Source organism: Herpailurus yagouaroundi, unplaced genomic scaffold (assembly GCF_014898765.1).
Source record: "Herpailurus yagouaroundi ecotype Mexico unplaced genomic scaffold, PumYag 140, whole genome shotgun sequence".
NCBI classification, from domain to species: domain Eukaryota; kingdom Metazoa; phylum Chordata; class Mammalia; order Carnivora; family Felidae; genus Herpailurus; species Herpailurus yagouaroundi.
Window position 1 is genome coordinate 30763351 of NW_024412395.1, and position 16115 is coordinate 30779465.

General features: G+C 38.4%; 1 long non-coding RNA gene across 2 annotated transcripts in view; it reads right to left on the reverse strand.

Annotated features, from left to right (window-relative positions):
* Positions 1–14208, reverse strand: part of LOC121030535 (uncharacterized) — an 88184-nt gene extending 73976 nt beyond the window's left edge. For both annotated transcript variants that reach the window (XR_005790287.1, XR_005790286.1), the window contains exon 1: positions 14116–14208. This is a non-coding gene — a long non-coding RNA (uncharacterized LOC121030535). The remainder of the gene's footprint in view (positions 1–14115) is intronic.
* Positions 14209–16115: the final 1907 nt, after the last annotated feature.

Here is a 16115-nt window from a genome sequence, read left to right on the forward strand (position 1 = left end):
CCACTTTCTCAGGCAGCAGAGGCAAAAGGACCAGTGGGGACATCAGAGTTGTCAAAATCAGCAGCTCAAGTTGGGGCATCTGGAGTTTAGTGGTGTCAGTTCCGAGACGTAATTTTGACTGAGGTAAAAAGTAGTTGCTTAACAGAAATATATTAAGACTAGAAGGAAAACAGAAATAGGGCAAGAAAAACAGAAATGATCAAATCAGTCCTCTATCTTAAAACCTTTAAAAAGTTCTATCCTATAGAATAATATGCAAATTGTTAGCTTGACCATAAATTTTGTCAGAATTTCGTCAAGCAAAACTTTCAAACTGAAATCCTGGGACTAGATCCGTACAGCTTAGTCACAAACCACAACAGACTCCTCTCCAGGTTGCAAACATTATCATTCACATACGCACCTTTGCTACCTACTTCTACTTACTCTTAATAGCCCTTCTCAAAAATACCTTCCTTTTCTAACTCCTTTACCAAGGTAGAATTAATTGCTCCCTTCCTCAGTATTCCCCTAGTCCTCTATAAGTGCCTAATGAAAGCATTTACAATAAATTGGGATTTGCATGCCTGCCCCAGAGCAAATTAGTTTTCAAATTTTCTTATTCCTAGAAGCTAGCACATTGCCAGTCAGTTGATAGGTACTCAACGAATAACTAAGTCTAAGTATGAAGGGCAAAAATCTAGTTTGAAAAGAAACCAACAAGAAAAAAAAACTTTAATAATTAGGCATACTTTGGTCCTAGTCAGGAAATACATTTGTGTCCAGAAGGTCTATATAGAAAAAGCAAACAATTGTGATTTTTTTTGCACAGAGCTTGCTGGTGGGGGAACCACATAAATTCAGGCATCTAACTAGAAGCAGAATTAAGTGAACGGATCCTGACATTCCAATAAACATTCTTCTCCAACAAACACATGATCAATGCTCCTCAGGCCAAAAAGAAGTATGTTAAGACAGGAGGCAAGACTAAGTGAAATTTAAGACATGCTTATTTGTTTTACTTTTCTACTTTAGTTTTTAAGCATGGGAATTTTTTGTGGAGGAGTTCTAAAGATATTTGGCAATACGTAATGCAAACTAGGATGTAGGGCAGTTGAAAAAGAAAGACCCTAGTATGTATGGGTGAAGCTAGCATCCATGTAGAAACTCTTGTCCAAAGCACTCATTGCCTTCAAGTCTTCAAATCCATAGACTTCTCCATTTCTCTATTCATTAAGACCCTGGTGTCCTTACTTCCTTCCTTACCCACATCAAAATCATTGATCTATCATTAAAATTACTCCTTGGCAAATGCCTGCAAATCCCCCGCCCCTTCAATAACCCCTGCCTAGAAAAATCCCAACTCTGCTAACTCTGACATTTTAGCAGAACTCACTCTTAATCTACCACCCTTCCCACCTTCTCAGAGGGGCTGCTCCATCATTAATCCCTCTCATCCTCAAACACCTCCTCTTTCCTTCTGATTCCTATCAGTACTCAAAGATGCTCTAGTATCTCCCATCTTCTAAAAAGTCCCCCCTTGACCTGTAACCCTCACCAGAGACCACACCCCTCTCTGCTTCTTTTCACAGCCTATCTTTCCCTAAAACATTTTCTATACATTCTATATCCACTTCCCTACTGCCCATTTACTATAATCTAAATGCTGCCTCTACTTCCAAAGTTATTCTTACTAAATCCACCAACGACCTCTAAATTATTAGGTTCTCATCTTACTAAACTGCCAACCACATTCAACCAAAATGACCTCCCTCTTCTTGTTGAAATGGTCTCTTTGATCCCTTCTAGGACACCATATTATCTTAAATGTTTTCTTATTTCTCTTACTTGTACCTTCTTAGGCTTATTAAACAACAAGACCTCCTCTATGTGACCTTTAGATTTTAGATTTCTTCAGCTCTCCATCCTGGAGCTTCTTCCTTTCTTAGTATATGCTATTTATCAGTAAAATAAATATACATTCACATGGCTTTAAGTGGCATCTATGTACCAATTAATTTTCAACTTGCATCTCTAAACAAAGACCCTTTTATCTAATGAATTCTTTAACATCACCACTGTAAAGTCTCAAATATATTTCAAACATAACATATTAAAATTAAATTTTGATTTCTCCCTCCAATTTGTTTCAACTCCAGCCTTCCCTATTTCAGCAAATGGCATCTTTTCCACACACTTAATTGCAGTAGCCAAAAATCTGGAAGTCACACTTGTCACTTCTTTCTTTCTCATCCCCTCCTGCAAGGCATTTCCAAGTCCTATCTGCTTTACCTGAATCCACTAACTCCAGTCCATCTTCATGCTATCCCTGGAGTCCAAGCTGCTATGATCTTGTCTTGGGCTAAAGCAGTAATATTCCATTTCCCATTCTTGCCTCCTCCTCCAACTGATTTTCCACACAATAGCCAAAGTGGTATTGTCTACTTAAATTCGATTGTATAATTCCCTTGCTTAAATTCTTGCAATGACTTATTATCCAAAGTCCTTAAAAAAGACCACACACCTTGTGTGATCTGGCCACTCCCAGTCCCCAATAGCTCTGGCCTTAGCCCATCACCCTTACTCCCACACCCATACCATGCACACCACACTACAGCCTCACTAGTCACCTTTTCCTTCCTCACACGCTCCCAGTTCTTCCCCCGCTCCAGGACCTTCATCCTTGTGCTTCCATCTGGCTGGAACAATCTTCTCTCCAACTCACTTCTCAGCTAATTGTTACTTGTACTTCAAATCATCTTCATGTCATTCTCAGAAAGACAAACTAACTTCCCAAACTAACATCAATTATAATTATCTTCAAAGACTGTACTTTAATTTTCCACTGAAGTTCTTACAACAAATTGAAATTATATAATTTTTCATTTGACTAGCGTCTTTTTCTCAAGTAGATCATAAGTTCTCTGAGGATAGAAATTTGTTCACTTTGTTCATTGCTATGTTCTCAGCATGTATATCTGGCCCACTGATAAGCATTTGTTGATGGATGGGAAATGATCATTTTTTATAAAGCTGCATTTGGCTGTCCCCATCTGAATTAGGAGGGTAGGAAGTTGTTGATGTCCAAAGAGGGCAAAAATGACTACACAACATTAAGTCACAGAAGGACAACACACAGAGCAAGGGGTATAGCCAAGATACTGTGGAATAAAACCCCAGCTCGTTCTCTGAATGACTGGCTTAGAAACAAGGGGTCAAAATGTAAGATTAAAGCTGATTAAAGTTACACATTCTATTATATGGAATTGTAACTATTCATTTAATTTCTGCATCTCTTGCCTCTCTTCCTATTGTTCATGAACTTAAAGATTCTATTAAACCACCAGACTTAAAGCTTTAAGTGAATGTACAAAAGTACATAGTTTTGCACAGTTTGCACAAAAGTATTAGGTTTACTGCCTCATTTCGCTGAGCTGTACGCTGGTTCCTCTGTCCAGGGGTGCAAACTGGAACATTTTGCATTTGATTTTATGACTCATCTTGTTACAGACATAAAATAATGAGGCTGAAAGAGATGCTACATGGATGGACGGGGGGCCCGCGCCCACGGCTGGGGGGGGGGGAGAAGCCGAGAGCTCTGAATAACATTCTTGTAGACTCTCCAATAAAATGAAATAATAAACAAATCTCATACCACCCTTGGTCCAGTCTAGATCTAGTGATTAAAATGTTATATTCCAGAAATCCTGCCAATGATCATGGGAATTACATGAATAAATAATCAAAAGAGTGTTCAACCCACCATTGCTTCCCCCAAAGACTAGAGGTCAGAACCTAAAAATCATAAAATGTTTATTTCATTTTCTTCTTTTGTTTCCAGAAATTTTCTCATTCTGAAGTTTAAACACTGTGTTAAATGTTCCTCCTTTAGCCTCATTGGGTCTTTCCTAACTAAGCATAATTTTCTCATCTTCTGCAGAATACTCAAACCAAATAAATTAAGAATGAAGTGGATATTAATTCCTTAGCCACACTGGTGACTAAATCTAAATTTATATTATAGCCTTCAAAATACACCTTAAATATACTGTCTTTCTTGCTAAATGGGAGGTCAAATACCATTCCATTCAAGCACCTAGCTTAACAAGATTTGGCTCTTTTTCTAAAGGGTAATAAAACTTAAATCAATCAGCATATTCAATATAAGATTTGGTAATGAGGGTTGTTAAGCAAGAAAAATTGAGTTTCAAATTTTGCTATTCTTAAAGCTTTCTGGATCTTTAACGATTTGAGGTTTTGCTTTGCCTTTGGTCATTTGTGAATGTTAATCATAGTCATAAAGTATAGTCATAAGATAGCAGGTACAGGAGATTAAACAGATTTTTCACTAATCTCAAGTCATGAAATGAAAGATGGTTTCTTGAGCAAAGCACCAGTAGGTATTTCATTGGCATTTCCTTTTTTCTCCTAAAGATCGATTTCTCCTAAAGATCAATTAAAAATTCTGCTAAATTAAGACCTTTGTGTTTTAAGAACAAACAAAATGTTCCTGGGTAAAATCCTGTAGAGCTAGGGAACTTCTAATACAGTAATCTTTTGCTGCCTTAGAACCAGTGCAAGAGCTCACAAGTAGTTTCTTCTCTTAGAATTCAGTAGCAAAGATGTAGTTGTTAGAAGAGTGGGCTTCAGATTCAGAAAATAACAAAAGCTATTTTTCCCCTTTCTTCTTTTTTTTTAAATATAATTTATTGTCAAATTGGCTAACATACAGTGTGAAAGTGTACTCTTGGTTTTGGGGGTAGATTCCCGTGGATCATTACATATAATACCCAGTGCTCATCCCAACAAGTGCTCTCCTTGATGCCCATCCCAAATTTTCCCCTCTCCTCCAACCCCCATCCACCTTGTTTGTTCTCTGTATTTAAGAGTCTCTTATGGTTTGTTTCCCTCCCTCTCTGTTTGTAACTACTTTTTCCCCTTCCTTTCCCTCATGGTTTTCAATAACAGAAGCTATTTGCTCAGACCACCACGATGTCTGTTTACTGAGTCAAGGAGCCTCTGTGAAGTATTTTACCATAATCATTTTAATATTGTAATAAATGAATAGGCAGCTTGAGAAACCACACATTTTCACAATTAAGCCCAAATAAACCTGGACCCAAATAAACATCATACATGTTTCCTTGTACCGGTCTACTTCCCCAATTTAGGCCACAAAAACCTTATCTGAAAGGCTTATTTTCATTCTTGGAGTGGAGTGCATGAGAATGAGTGATTTTTTAAATCAGCAGAAGTGATGCAAAAAATAAAAATAAATTTAAAAGGAGACAGGCTATGGAAAGTAAAGTAAGCAACAGGAAAAATAATGACCATTTGAATCGGACTTACTTTTGGGCCCAAATAACCTCCTACGCTCTGACAGACACAGACCAGCCATCTGAGAGCACAGTCGGGGAGGAGTCTGCTTTCCAAAGATCTTTGTGAAATGGATCTGCACTGCCTCACTGGTGACATTGCTCAACTTTTCACCTTGGAAGACCCAAGGAAGCTAGTGCCAAAGAGCCTCCCTGTGCTCTCTCCTCACATGGCAGACCCTGAAGCATTCTAGATCAGCTTTCAAGAGGCTCCTGAGAAGCTGAGGTCCAGTGATTCTCTCCATTCCTCTTGGCGTATGTCTGGGCTGTCAGGGAGTCAGAGCCACAGGAGCAAAATCTTGAGCCCTTAAACAACTACTCCATCTTTCCCAGCACTCAGAACCCAGTCAGAATAAGAACTGGCCTCTCATTTTAATATGATGAAATCACAGACTAGAGGGGATGTGTTACTTAAGCAATGTCACACCGCCAGTGGGGTCTTATATGGGGAGATGAAATGACAACTTGACCCTGGCCATCTCTTCTCCCTTTTCTTCTCCACAGCCATCCCCCCAACCAAACTGGATGGCTGGAAGAAAGGCTGGCTCACGCAGCCTTGTATTTTGCTAGTTTGTCTAAGACTTTTGTTGATATGACGTGAGTTGAGAAGGAGAAGAGCCGAGGAGGAAAGGCAACAGTCTGCAACATGATAAAATTTTATAGAAGTCACTTCTCCTTGTAAGATGGTCCAGCCACCAGCTCTCTGTTTCTCCATGTTTCCCAACCATTTTGGCAGAGTGTCATCTCTCCAGCCTCTAGAGTTACATATGGTGTAAGATCTCACTGTGTAAACTGACAGCGGAGCCACTCCAAGTTCTCCCCCATAGGAAGGGACTGGTAGGATCCCCCGTGTCAGAAAAACAGAAAGAATTTGTATTGCAAGTAGCAAAGTTTTCACCAGGAACAAAAGGTTCCTCTTTCTAAGTAAGGGTCCCTAATCATTTTGTGCATAAACCCCTTCGCAGTCAGGTAAAGTCTATGATGGCTTCTCACAACAACGTTTTTTTATTTTTTTTATTATTATTTTTTTTTCAACGTTTATTTATTTTTGGGACAGAGAGAGACAGAGCATGAATGGGGGAGGGGCAGAGAGAGAGGGAGACACAGAATCGGAAACAGGCTCCAGGCTCTGAGCCATCAGCCCAGAGCCTGACGCGGGGCTCAAACTCACGGACTGCGAGATCGTGACCTGGCTGAAGTCGGACGCTTAACCGACTGCGCCCGCCACCCAGGCGCCCCGACAACAACGTTTTTTTAAAGCAAAAGAAAAAAAAACCCACACACACACCAAAAAAACCCCAAAAAGAATACAAAGAAAACCAGTTATAGTTAAATACTAATATCAAAATGTTAAAAAAAAAATTATTGATATAACAACATAGTCTTTATTAATGTATGAAATAGCAAGATCCATTTGCAGGTCTAATTATCATATTTTCAAAGTACTGTTGAATGTAAACAATATCTTATAGGATATAGGAAACAAACGCAATGTGATACAAAAATAGGTGTAGTTTCTATTCATGACTAAGTCACAGGTACCTTGAATACCACTGTAACTTGCTGCCCATATTCCTGATGAAGGAAAATGCTCAACTTCATTAGAATTTAGGGAAAATAAGGTTGTACTCTCTTTTTAATCCAAGTCCACAGACTTTCTGAATTCTATCCATGGACCCCAGGTGAAGAGCCCCTGCTCTAAAGAATCATTATGACTTACTGATGGCCATTTGCACTGCCTAATGAGTACATATCATGTACACTTGAGCATACTCAGTTTAACATTTCTTAATGTCATTACCTTTAAATTCAAGGTTATCCAGGAGCCAGTAGGAATTAGATTACTCTGCCATCACTTTCACTAGACCAATAGCTAATATATTCTCATTAGCTCAATTAGCTCAGAAGCATTATTTCCCAGAGTGAGATCATTGCACCAGCAAATATTGATTATTCACGTGGATTATAGCAGGCCTTAGGTGCAAGTCTGTCTGTCTCTGGGGTTGTAGACTCAGGCCAACATCGCAGTTGAGAATGTGGTGGTGAAGCACTGATTAAATGAGTTTAGGGGTCTCCATTTATCATAAGGAAGTAAAGAAGGATCCCCTACACAGGAAGTGGGGACCATCCGTTGCCTGCCTCCATTTCAAGGAATTAGACAAAACCACAATACTGACAGAAATTCAACTTGGTTCATGAAATTCACCTTGCCTTCTTTGTGTTTACTAATATTCTTATCCCATTCTGTTATTCCTGTCTCTAAGCTTCAGTAGATAATAAATGCATTCTTCACTAAACATGATCTCTAAATCATTCTCTCTTTTTTATCTCTGCATGTTAGTTTCTGCTACATGACTAAATTATAAGTCATGCATAAGGCAGAATACACACTTTACTTGCCAAAGCACTGAGCATAGCACTGGCACATTATAGAAATTTTTATACATGCTTGCCTATTGACCAGAAGTAAATGAAAAATATTGAAAAAAAAACAGAAGCAAATGTATTAATTTCTTTGCTGACCACTCTTTGTTTTCATGGGTGTTGTGTTTCCAAAAAGAAGTAAATAAATACATCAGACACATCACAGGGAATTGGTGCATTGGGATGGTTTAGATAATAGTTGCCAAGGATGGATACCATTTTCTTCGGGGAAGCCATAGTAAAAATGTTATTTAGAATGTATGCATGTGATGGTACTTGGCAACAGCAGCATTGCTAAAGCCTAGTGTTCAATTACTCATTCATCATCCATTTATTAAACAAACCATGTAATGAGGGCTCACTGGGTATAAAAGAGGAAGAAAACTTGGTGCGGGCCTTTTAAAAATCAAAGCTTGAAAAGCTCACAATAATCCCATAAGATTTCCTCCATTCCTTCCTTCACTCCTACCCAAATTAGACGTGGAATCAATGAAACTTCTTCCTGTCATTGTCTCCCATTTCAGTTATGTGTTATTGTGTAACATAACCTTCTTCTCCAAATCATGTTGCTGCCAAATGAATCTTAATTAAATAATTATAACATGATTTAATAGTAAATAGATGATAACTCAAATGCTCAACATTAAGGAAATGGTTGAGAAAAAAAGGATTTCTACAAAATATGGTACAACCAATTAAAAACTATTCGTGAAGAGTTTTAATAATGTGGGGCATTAGTGTTATTATGGTAGGTACAAAAACTGAAAATAAGTTGTATAGACATTGTAATCCCAACCACATAAACATTCACAAAGAAATACAACTGGACAGAAACAGCAAAATATTAACCATTGAGTATGACTATTAGTGACTATAGAAATTTTCGAAATGTAGACATTTATAAAGAATGAGAATGTACAACTCTCATACATCTTTAGGTCTACTATTTCCTTTTATCAACCCAAAAAGAATTCCCAAACTACAAATCTGATTTTGCAAATCATAATCCTGGCTCATAATCCTTTAGTGCCTTCCTATGACTTAGTGAACAGAGGCCCATTCACTTAGACTAGACTAGTCTTCACAGGCCTCTACAAGCTGATGCCCCTCCTTTGCAGCAGTTTCTTTCACTACTTCTTTACAGATGATATTTCATATTCTGGAATGTCACCCCCAAGCTCTCCAGTCTGAACTTTTGCTCAGGCTGTTGCTTCTCTTCAGAGCTAGATTAGGGAGAGGGCCAGATGGCAACTATTCCAGTAGTGCTCAAGAATGTAGCGAAATGGAGCAAACTGTGTTTACTAGGACTCCATTCAGAAACAGCACTGTAGGTGTTAAGAAGGAATAATTTAATAAAGCCACTTGGGCTTGGGGAGGATTGGCAGGGGTAAGTGTGAATAACCACAGATGGCAGGTGGCTATACTGCCTTCCAGAGGGAGTGGATCCAGGTAACCACAGAGCTTTTCCCCTCCTAAATAGGGTATACAAGCTGGGGACCAGAACTAAATCACTTGAGGCAGTAGAGAAGAGGCTTCTGTGGGTCTTATTTTCCACTAAACAAATGTTGAACAGATATTTTTAAACCATCAGTTAGAAGGACTACCAAGCCATAAACCTGGTCATGAAGCTGACACCTTTGTTCTGCTTCTCCTGTAAGGCTCTCAGCTCCCTCCTGGGAGGGAGCTCTCCCTCTATTATCAACATCTCCCACCCACCGCCATCTGAACACTGCCATTCTTGGAACCCTTCTTGCTCTTGGTTGACATGGCACTTCTCATTCCATTTTGTTTTAAGGATATTTGAGGATGTTCCTTACCTCCTTCATTAGCTTAAAAACTTATTTATTTTTAACTGCACTTAGCAGACTACTCAACACATATTAAACAAATGAATGACTGAATAAACTGTCAGGATGCTAAGCCTAGAAGACAGAGATTCATTAAGAATAAGAAGAGGTCCAAATATATTACAAAAGGTGATTCATTTGGACCACTATGACTTAGGACGTGTGAAAAAGGGCAGAGTTGCTAAAGATTCTACCTTGGTGTGGCCCTAAGCTAGGGAAATAAACCCCACAGCATCCAGGGCCCATCTCAGAGCACATTTCCGTGTCGCTGTCTGACAGCTGACTATATATAAGCAGTCCTATATCTTTTGTGAGGAAATGTCATTGAAATGTGAATAATCTGAAGCTCCACTGAATCCCCTTAGTAATTTCACCTAGATGAGCAGCTCTCCAGCCTGATGTCACATTGAGTTCTTTGGGTAGAGGTAGAGCTGGACAAATGCTCAGAACAGTGTGCTATAAATAGAAGACTGCCTCACACATTCTAATAACAATAACCACCACTGAACTATTTAGCCATCGCCTGCTATATTTCACACTCCTCGTATTTCCCGACTCATTTGCAAGAGTCAAGACTCTGCCGTGAATCACAACGGTGTTGCTGGGCTTAATCCACTCTTCCAGAATTAACCTCCAAACTCAGCAGAAAATCACAAGTCCCACAGTAAGTAAACTGGATCTCACACAGGTAAACTGGCCCATCTATCTCCCTTTTCAATCTCCCCTGGGAAGCTGTTCCCAAACACATGCCAAGCCAGCTCTTATCACAATCTTTCCACAACAGCTACAGTGCTCTCTCTAGCCATGGCTGCCAAAACTCAGTGTTATCACTTCCTATAGCTTGTTTGATAGGAACGTCATTTGTATGGGCTCTGGCTATCCAGTTAGGCTGGGATATTCTTAAGGTCCTGGTCAGATCTTCCCTTCTCCTCTCCAACCAAAGCTCTGCAAGAATAACCGCATGAAAGACTTAAATACTAATTTATTGTTTCATTTGTTTTCAATTTTGTGAGGCTCCCACTAAAAATCCTACTTTTAAGGCAGTTCAGAAACAAAGAAAAAACAAAGTACCATCCAAAGAAGATGCTTGTAATACATTAGGTTACATGCTGCCTATTAACTACAATTTATACATCTTAAGTTTGTTTTATCTGTGTCTAATAGGTCAGTCTAACTTTCACAGTCCTGGTGAAAAATATCCAAATGGACTGTTTAGAGGGACTGGATGAAGTCAGTATTTTCAGGTCTGCTGAAGTGAATATTCTGCTAGCTAAAAATCTTCCTTCACTAAGCACCAGAAGTCAGCCTTTATGAACCTAATTAGGTATTGGGATTGATAGGAGTTCTGAAGAAATTCACGGTTCTCATGCCTCTTTCCTACCACAACAAGCTGCCACAGAACTAGAAGCTGCTCTAACCACATTTATGTCTTTGAGTAAAGGCAGTGGGTTTCCCAGAAGCCTCAGAACTGGATGTTTGAATGTCCCCTACAATATCCTGAACACTGCAGTAAAAGAAGCAGGCTGCCTCTTGACTCATTTCATCCTCTTTGAGACATTTCCAGTTAAAAGCAATAATTTCTTGAGATATCATAGCAAAATAAACACCCAAATTCCTATCAGTTATAATTTTCATTTTGATATTTTATCTGTTTTTCATTATTATAAAAGAAAGTAATTACAGATAAAGTTGAAGTCCCTCACCATTGGCCAGCCTATATCGCCTTCCCCAGAACAATGTAGTGTGATAAATTCCTAAGTTTCTTAAACTTCTGATAGTTTTTTAACCTTCACTTGAATGATATGGATTTGCTAATCCTCAACTATTTTTTGACCTAAAGAATGCAATTTCACATCATTCAACTTAACACATAGATATTTTGTGAGTGTGGCTTTTATAATGTACATAAATGATACTGTACCATATATATCTCCCTGTAATTTGCTGTTTTCACTCAGCATTATGTTTTAAAGACCTCTAAATACATTTGGAGAGTTAGCACCTTCACTTTAACAATTATATGGGATCCGGGTATATAATGGTGCTGCTTTGAATTAGTTTGTTTGCTATTACAAAAAAAGGCCAACAGTAGGCCTCTGTGCCCATGCCATCCTTGAGTACAACAGTGAAAGATTCTCAAAAACATATAATAAAAAGTAGAATTGCCTGATTATAAAATGCATTTTCAATCAAACAAGAGATTGTCCATTATCTATCCCCAGTGATTATATCACTCAAACTTCCACCAGCAATAAATGAGAGTTCTTACACTCGCACACTCTCACCAACTTGATACTATCAGATTGTTTTAATTTTGCCAATGTGAGGGGTAGGAAATCATTTCTATCTGATACTTTAACTTACTTTTGTTTTAATTACTAGTGGGATTGTGACAGCTCCAATTTCAGATAGTACTTCCTATCTTGAACTAAAATATACAATTTATACCCATTTATTTTCCTATGTCAGTAATTCTCAAGCTTCTGTCCTTGGAACCCCTTTATAATCTTTCAAAATTTGGGGGTGCCCAGAGAGCTTTTGTGCTTGTGAGTTCTAATATTAATACTTACTATATTTGAAATTTTTACAGAGAATTACTTAAATATTTAGTAATAAGTATAAAAATAATAAACCAATTATGCATTAACATATATAAAATATTTTATTAAAAATAACCACACTGTCTTAAAACAAAAAATTTAGTGAGCAGAGTGACATTATTTTGTATCTTGGCAAATAACTTTAATGTCTCTGACTTAATAGAAGACAGCTGGATTCTCATACCTGCTTCCATACAATCTGTTGTGATATGTTGATTGGAGTGTAAGAAGGAAATCTTGGAAGTACTTGGAAAAGGGACGAGATTTTTGATATCTTTTTCAGGTAACTGGAAATTTTTTTTTAATTTTATTTTTTATTTTTTAAAATTTACAACCAAATTAGTTAGCATATAGTGCAACAATGATTTCAGGAGTAGATTCCTTGGTGCCCCTTACCCATTTAGCCCACCCCCCCCCCACAACCCGTCCAGTAACCCTCAGTTTGTTCTCCATATTTATGAGTCTCTTCTGTTTTGTCCCCCTCCCTGATTTTATATTATTTTTGTTTCCCTTCCCTTATGTTCATCTGTTTTGTCTCTTAAAGTCCTCATATGAGTGAAGTCATAGGATTTTTGTCTTTCTCTGACTAATTTCACTTAGCCTAATACCCAAAACTCAATTCATGATAGTGTCTTACAGGTTAGCTGCAATATAGAATCTGAAACAGTATCAATGGCCATTTTGTCTTCTGCTGCATTAAAATCCATTGATCTATCTTAACGCTTTAAATGAATCTTTGATCCATGAATGATTTTTGTGACAGCATGCATTGGTTATCTAGAAAATACTAATTCACTAGGTTATCAGATCTTCTAAATGTTGACACGTTTCATTATAGAATATCAAAAAGTCGTATTAGTGATATTGCTACTAATCTTGTCAGAGGAATCTTTAAGGATTAGGAAGCTGTCAAGCTCATGATGGGAGATTTAAGTTTTCCAAAATTCAAATTTCCACTTGAAAGCTTGAATTTTATCATTGGCAACACATGCTCAGGTTTCTGTGGATTGATAGGTTCATTTTGTTCACTTTTAAGAAAATGTGTACCAAATACCCAAGTCTGCATCACCATAGGTTATCATTCTTTCAAATTAAAATATCATCCTATGATAAAATGTAGCCAATACAGTTTGTGGCTAAAACAACTGTACAATTGCTTTTTCCTCAGAGCAATTGTTGTAACTGGATACACAGAAGAATTACTTTATGCATTCTTCCCATTCCATCACGCAGAATATTTTTTAAAAAGTATGAAATTTCTTTGTGGATACACAAAGTTAATCATTTCTACTGTTGCATCAAGGCGATTTTTAAAAGAAGTTATTTATACATCACATGAATGGTAGTAAAGAATACAATGACTATTAGTACAGTTTGGTGCACTGCTTTCTTTTTGGATAAAGTGCCAGCAGTTTTACTACCATTGTTTTTGCACCACAAGTGCCCACACAGTTAATAGGCAAAAAAGTAATTTAATATTATCAAAAAAAAAAAATAGTTATGACCTCACACGTGCCCTGAAAGGATCTCAGGGAACCCAGAGATTCACAGATCACACTTTGAGAACCATTGTCCTATGTTGTATGCCCTTTGGGACCATTTGCCAGTTATCAAGTTATTGCCTCTCAATTCCAAATTTACCCCTCACTGACTGCTCTGTAAATGAAGATGAGCCCTGTGAATATTTTCCTCTGTCAGCAGGCATGATGTTAAGCTCTGTCAGCAGAAAGTGCTGGAGAGACACTGTGTGAGGAAGGGAGCTTCCTTCCTGATTTCAGATCCAGCACGCATGGCTTCTCCAACACCCAGACCCTGCAGCATAAACAGCTTCTCCAGCATCCAGATCCTATGTGCAGAAAGGCCAGCATCAGTCAGTGGCCGACAGCTTACCCCAGCACCCTCCTTGGGTGGTTTCACAGCACAAAGTCTCCAGCAAGACACCTTCCTGGGAGGCTTTCCTTGGCATTCCAGAAGTTAGGCTTCTGTAACATTCCAAAGGACAGATTTTCAGCAAGTTATACCAGCAAGGTACCACAACAAATATCCAATGAGCCACAGCCATGCCCTCCAACAAGATCTGGATCTCAGCCCTGGGGGCACTTTTCCTCTGGTGCTCTAGCTAAGCCCCAGGTAGTTCATGCTCCTTATATGTGTTTTTTCTATATTCTCTAGCATTCTTTAGTTTTCTAATTCCTCAAAACTCCAATCCTCTTGCTATAGCTAATAACTCGTTATATGTAACTTTCCTTCTTCAAACAACTACATGGTGTATATCTTCATACTGGATCCTGACTGATATGGACCATATAGAACATAATTTTCCCATTTCTAAAATATCAACTTTGATAGTTATTATTAGAGATGTTCTCATCTGTAGAAAGAAACCCTAAACAATGAAACTTGGGTAATTTTAGAGAAGAAAATAGGAGATACAGGAAAATTTTTAAAAAGTCCATGGCATACAGTTTGAAATGGAGAGGATATGAATGAGGGTTAATGAATATGCCCTCAGGAAATTCAGGCAATTTGAGGGATCCAATCAGCCAGAAAGGGAGTTTATCTATTGGGGTGAACCATTTCATGTTTACCTTGTGTATTAGTTTTCTATTGCTGCAATGTATTACCACAAGGTTAGTGACTGAAAATAATAAAAAACTATGACCTTACTCTTCTGGAAGTCACAGGTCCAAAATAGGTCTCACTGCACTAAAATCAACATGTTGACAGGGCTATACTCCTCTCTGGAAGCTGTAATGGAGAATCCATTTCCTTGCCTTTTCTAGCTTCTGAAGACCACTCATATTCCTTGGTTTATGGCCCCTTCCTTCATCTTCAAAGCCAGCAATGGAGGGTTATGTCCTCATGTCACATCTCTCTGACCTTCTCTTTTGCCTCCCTCTTTTGCTCCTAAAGACGTTTGTGATCACAAGAGACCACTCAATAAAACAGAATAATGTCCTTATTATAAGGTTAGCTGATTAACAACCTTAATTCCCCTTTATCAAGTAAGGTAGCATATTTACAGGTTCCAAGGATTATAATGTGGACATCTTTGAGATATCATTATATTGCCTATCACACCTTAGTGTAGGATGTCTTCTGGAGTTTAGTCAGGCTTAACAGAAGGAATGTTGAAGAAAAAAAAATAATGATATCAAAGAAAGTCACCATTTTTGAAGACATAAGTTTTTTATGAGACTGTGTTGTGTTTTGTTTTTGTTAAGTACATTTATGACTATAGCGCCAGCTTTTACTTTCAATGAGGTTAAAATTTAACATAGAAAAATAAAACAGTCAGAGGGGTTGTTCAAGATGGTGGCGTAGGAAGATCCTGAACTCACCTCCTCCCACAGACACAACAAATTCACAACTACATATGGAACAATTTCCTCTGAAAAAGACCTGAAAATCTATGAACACAGCCTCCACAAGAAAGGATAAAAGCTCAGCATCACAACAGGTAGGAGAAGCAGAGACACAGTCCCACGAAAACACACACACACACACACACACACACACACACACACACAAAGACACACCAGGCTCTGTGATCCACAGCTGGGAAGGATCTGAAAAATATGGGGTTTTTCCTGAGATGTGAAGGGTCTATGCTCCACATCAAGCATCCCAACACCTAGATCCTACATAGGAGACAAGACACCAAAACATCTGCCTTTGAAACCCAATGAGGATGTCCAGGAAAACCGTAGAACTGTAGGGAACAAGAATCCCCTCTTAAGGGGCTCACACACAGATTCACTCACCCCAGGCCCCAGCACAAAGGCAGCAGATTGAAAAATGCCTACACCATATGTGAAGGACACACACTAATCTTGATGTGTCTGCCAGAGAGGCAGGAACTTGTTGAGATGCCTTCCAGGGACAGAGAC